The sequence below is a fragment of the Telopea speciosissima genome, chromosome 2 (genome assembly GCF_018873765.1).
Source record: "Telopea speciosissima isolate NSW1024214 ecotype Mountain lineage chromosome 2, Tspe_v1, whole genome shotgun sequence".
Taxonomy (NCBI): domain Eukaryota; kingdom Viridiplantae; phylum Streptophyta; class Magnoliopsida; order Proteales; family Proteaceae; genus Telopea; species Telopea speciosissima.
The window spans coordinates 60,020,444-60,025,810 of record NC_057917.1 but is presented as its reverse complement, the minus strand read 5'-3'; the positions used below and the strand labels follow the sequence as shown (position 1 = coordinate 60,025,810).

At 38.5% G+C, this 5,367-nt stretch overlaps 1 pseudogene; it reads right to left on the bottom strand.

Annotated features, from left to right (window-relative positions):
• Nucleotides 1–446: 446 nt before the first annotated feature.
• LOC122652987 lies at nt 447–5,050 on the bottom strand (annotated as a pseudogene).
• Between the last annotated feature and the right edge of the window lie 317 nt (nt 5,051–5,367).

Sequence of the window (5,367 nt, the reverse complement as noted above, 5' to 3'; positions counted from 1 at the left end):
AAGACGCACATTGATTAGAGACACCGGTGGTCAGTTCCTTGAGGCCAAAAGATGCACGCATGATGTTAAGTTCTGCACTTCTTTCTGAAGCCGAAGCCTGCACAGAGGATTTGACTACCAGGAAAGCGTGGACCTTAACAAGATTTACCCTGTAGTCTTCACTCTCTTACGTTATTTTTGCATTAAGACATGCCTGTGGAGATCAGTCTGATCCTTCTGCTTGTAGGGCTGCTTGTTTCCAACTTCAGCAGGTCTGGTGCGGCACTCCATCAACCACTCTCTCTATGTTGAGCCACAAGCGTGTTTGGCCTTAAAGCCTAATATACCTTTAATCCATTAAAAATAATTTGGGCAAAAGGCAGGAAGAACGGCAAAATAAAGCTGGGTGCAAGTTACCATTGGATTAGTTTCCCTGGAGAGTTGTTGAGATAAATAATACAGCATAATTCAAGGAACAAAATTTTCATAAACAAATATGATTCGAGTAACATGGGTTGACAAAACTGCTACTTGAGCAATTGATCATTGTCGATAATTTGAATGCCATGTGAAGTAGTAGACCATTAAGCTCAAGCTTGGCAGCAGGTCCTCTGCACTCTACATATGACAGATCAAAAAATTTCAACCTGCTACAAAGGTACATGAACTTCCATTGGTGATGTTAGTTCATCTTAGTGATGAGTTCATTGATGAGATCTTCACGGTTGCCAGCATCACCCCCATCTTTGTACAGCTTTTTCTTTCCCTGCAAACCTTCTTCTGGCTTGTTGAGCTTGAAGGGCCACAGAAAGTTGACAACCTCTTTAAAATGCAGGCCAACAGTGGCAATCTCGTGTACAATATCTTCTATGCATATAATACCATAATTTCCAAGTGCCTGAACCAGTCAAGGAATTCCTAAATGAGAAGAATATTTGGACAGCAAGGCAAACAGAGGAAATATGCACATAGTAAAGTAAGGAGTATTCTTGAGTTACTGTTTACCTGTTCAATAATGTTATTATCAGTGAGAGGAACCCTCTGCCCATTATCATTTCCACAGCCCTTTTTGTAAACCAACTCCTTGACACTCTTCAGATTAGGATATCTGCAACAGAAAAACAATGTCATAAAAGTACATAAATCAGACTACTCCACACAACGAGATGGACTGTTTCTTCCATTACCCATATGTCACATAGGGTTCCACCTTGCGCAGCATATCCATTATCCCATCATTTGCCTTCACAAACACATCAGCAAAGATCCTCTTCAACCTCAAATAGTGAAGTATCTTCGTAGTCTTTGGAATGCATATCATTTTTTCTGAGAATAAGCAGGCCATACCAAAACAACAACAATGTGTCAAAATAGAAACGAAGCCTTTTTTTTTTTTTTTTTTTGGGGGGGTGGGGTGGGGGGTTGTAACAAGAAATTTATTGCAACCATGGTTTCATGTGACTCACCCACAAGTTCGGATGATAAAAAGCAGTTTGGCCTTGGGTATGTCAGACCTTCGCCGCTTTCCCCTTTGTTTTCATTTGAACAAGATCCAGCTCCTGGATTCATTTTTAGCAAATAATTAGAGGATGACAGTGACTGATATTCACACAACTCATAAAGTTGTGTACTGGTGACCAAACAAGGCCTTAGAATAATCAAAATATCAAATGGATGGGCTGTATGGAAACACTTAAAGAGTCAAAGTCAAGGAAAGGTTTACTTTACACAAAGATGTAACCTGTTGTAAAAGTCTGATCAATGCATCACAAGAACTCCTGCACAATTATTCATTCTTTGAGAAGGCTAAATAAATCTAGTGAGGAATCCTCGGGAGGGGGGGGGGGGTGTAAGTAACTGGCAGCTTCTTAAACCTGCCATCCCCCAAACACAAAATAAAAGGAGGGGTAACTGGTGGCTCTACCAGTTGAATAATTGAACAGGGCACAGCCAAACCTAGAGGCCTAATGAGTAGGCTGGGATGACATTTCTAGTTTCAGTCAGAACTACACTGCTAGGATTTTCCCTTCAACCCCAAACCATTTCTTGATGTTAAAAACAGTTGTCTTTACAAGCAACTGAAAAACTTATTCAGAAAACGGAAGAACAAGACGGGTCAAGATTTGCAGATTACCAACAACAGAATGTATGGTATACATTAAACAGAGCAACACAACCATGGGCTAGAATGAGTCAAACAAATCCTAGGTATCAAGAGATTCATGACCCCTCGGTTCAACCGGGACATAACACTTAAAACAGAGAAACAAAACAACTTAAATCAAAACAAAGTGGGCCCAGGTTGTTAAAATAGAACTGGGACACATTAGACCTAATCTTTCTTGGACTTCCTACGCTGGTAAGTCAGTATTTCTGCATCACCTTGCCTGGACAAGTCCCAAGAACTAGCACTGGCTGATCTGACCATCCACTGGAATGAGATATTTATAAAGTAATCTAGATATTGAGCCTGCGTAGTGAGATGAGACATTTTCCCTTTTTCTCCCCCACCCCCACCACTAACATCCAAGAAAAAATATCTTTTACCTTATCCTGTGCCCACTGGTGGGAGAGGTCTATGGTCTTGCTTGCTAACCCAGGCCAATTAGAGGTAATTTGACCAGCCTAGGGCCCTCACAAGCTCTAATCAACAGCTCAAGCCTTCCCTTGAGGCATTTTTGCCAACGGTTATAATCAAACCAGCTCATTGCCCCCGCAAAATAAAAATTACTGAATAGTAAAAGGTAGAGCCAATCACAACATAGGTGAGTTAGCACTCAGGCTACCTTGCCACGGAAAAGACACAGGTTTGAGTACCTAGGCCTGCATAACACAGCATCAGACCAAGCCTGCCCTCTTGTGGCATTGTTGTCAACGGTTATAATCAAACCAGCTCATTGCCCCCGCAAAATAAAAATTACTGAATAGTAAAAGGTAGGGCCAATCACAACATAGGTGAGTTAGCACTCAGGCTACCTTGCCACGGAGAAGATACAAGTTCGAGTCTCTAGGGCTGCATACCACAACATTAGACCATACATGCTGCCCCACCTCTAGAATGTTTCAGCACCCAATTTTTTTTTATATAAAGAAAAAAGGGAAAGAAAGCAACAGCCTGTTGGCAAAAGTACCTAGACCCATATTTCCTCTCTACAAATTTTTTACTCTGCCCATATAATACTTTTCTTTAAGGTAATCATAACCCATTTAACATGACTTCCACCTCCCCCTTTTTTGAATTCCTGCTGATTTCAGAAAAATTTTATTATTACTTATTTGTGTATGGTGTGTGTGAGGCAGTGAGCAGGACCTGTTTCTTTCCACCAACATATTTTTGTTCGTTCCTTGTGTGAGTGTGTTATCATTTTTTTTTTTTTTTTTTTTTTTTTTTTTTTGGGGGGGGGGGGGGAGAGGTCTTTTAAGGGCCTATCTGCTGGAATAAGCTGGATGATCAGTCTTATGTGGATTTCTTGTTGTACATATCAAAGTTAAACTAGGAGTTAACATCTCTAATTAATAAATGTTTTTCGGTAGTAAATGGACAAAATCTTTGTTTTTCTGCTCCAATTGCTTATCTTCCTCCGAGAAGCTCTGTATGAAGTTCATGGATTTGAAACTCCTGCCTGCAATAACTTGTTGTTCTACGCGTTCGGCCATCGTTTTTTCCTGGGGCATCATATTATCAGTGTTGAGAAAGCACTTGCTCTTCATATCACACTCACTCATCAGTCACTTCAACCATTCATTCCATTTTGCTTTTCCTCATTCCTTGACTAAGCATAGCGGGCTACGTGCCCTGGCTTATAATGAAACCCCCTATTGGCTGAACAGAAGGTTAGGCTTCTTTGTTCTGTTATAAACTCATCTCCTGCTCATTCGGTTCTCAAATGATTGAATAATATAGTATTAAACAGCTCTTGGCCTAGCTCGCACTGTCTAAGTGCTAGTCCAACCCTTTCTTTAATTCTTTTAACAATGTAATCAGTTTATCTATTATAATAAAATGGGATTTCAGTTGGCCATGGGCTAGGAAAAAACCCAAGGAGAAACCTAGGCATGTCTCTTCTTCTAACACTATTTTGAATTCTTTTGTTCTTTCTTCCCTCCTTGTACTTTGTTTCTTCATGTTGTTGCTTTATCAATATTCTTATGTAGACTGGTATAGATCTACAATCATGGGAACCTTTCAACTTGATATTACTTCAACAACTAGCAAAAATGAATCAAGCACCAGAGAAATCACCTATACCCTTTAGCTGCATAGTGAAAAACCCTAGAAAAAATTCTAACCCAAACCAGTCAACCTATTAGTTGTCTATTGAATACCATCTTTTGAGTTTCTTGAATACGAAAGACCACTAGCCTAGTTTATTGAAAATGTAATAAATGAGACCATCATTATATATGATGATATTACGATAATAGTAATCTAATATCATATATGATAACATAATCATATAAAAATGTAATAAATGAGACCATCATTATATATGATGATATTACGATAATAGTAATCTAATATCATATATGATAATATAATCATATACAAGACAGAAACCCAAGAACTAATACCAAATTTACTATCTAACCATAGAGATAAACCGAGGGCCAACCTACTGAACCCAATAGCCGGTAGAACAACCCTATCCTTTGTAGGGAGACCTTGTCCAACATCAGAAACAACACAGAAAATGTAAAAGAGCATCTATTATACATTCTAATATATAAGTATTTGGATAATTTCATGAAAAATAACCTCTTAATCATCATTTTACATGACAAAAATGAAAACTGAGTGTTTGAGATTAAGGACAGATGGTTACTTTGTTTCGGTATTCTTTGATATACTGCTCAGCCCTTTTGAAGATGAGCTTTCGATTTTCTTTAGTTCTCAGTTTCTTTTGTCCCAACTGCTCTCTCCTTTTTATTGCCCACTCTTCATTATTTTTCCTTTTCTTCAATACCGTCTCTTGTACATATGGGAGGGACTGCTGTTCCTCGTCAGCCATGATACTCTAAGCTTCAACCAAGCTCCCACAAGAAAGTTCAGCAAGGAAAAATCAACAATTACCTGACTACAGACAAGATAAAAGTTAAAAGTCCATGCTAGGTCTTCAAACTTTTGACATTGAAAATAAAAAGGAAAATTGCAAGTATATCCCTTCACACCAACACCCACAAACTAGTAGGGAGAACTATAACAGATAAAACACTAAACCTTATAAATTTTTACCAAACTATGTAAGTATCACAGAATTATCAAGAGATCATTAGCCATACATTAGTTAACACATTCTAGCTGGGCCTAAGATCTATTGAACCAGATCATGAGGTTTGAATGGAAAGTTTTGATTCCAGTCACAAAATATATTTACTATAGTTAACATA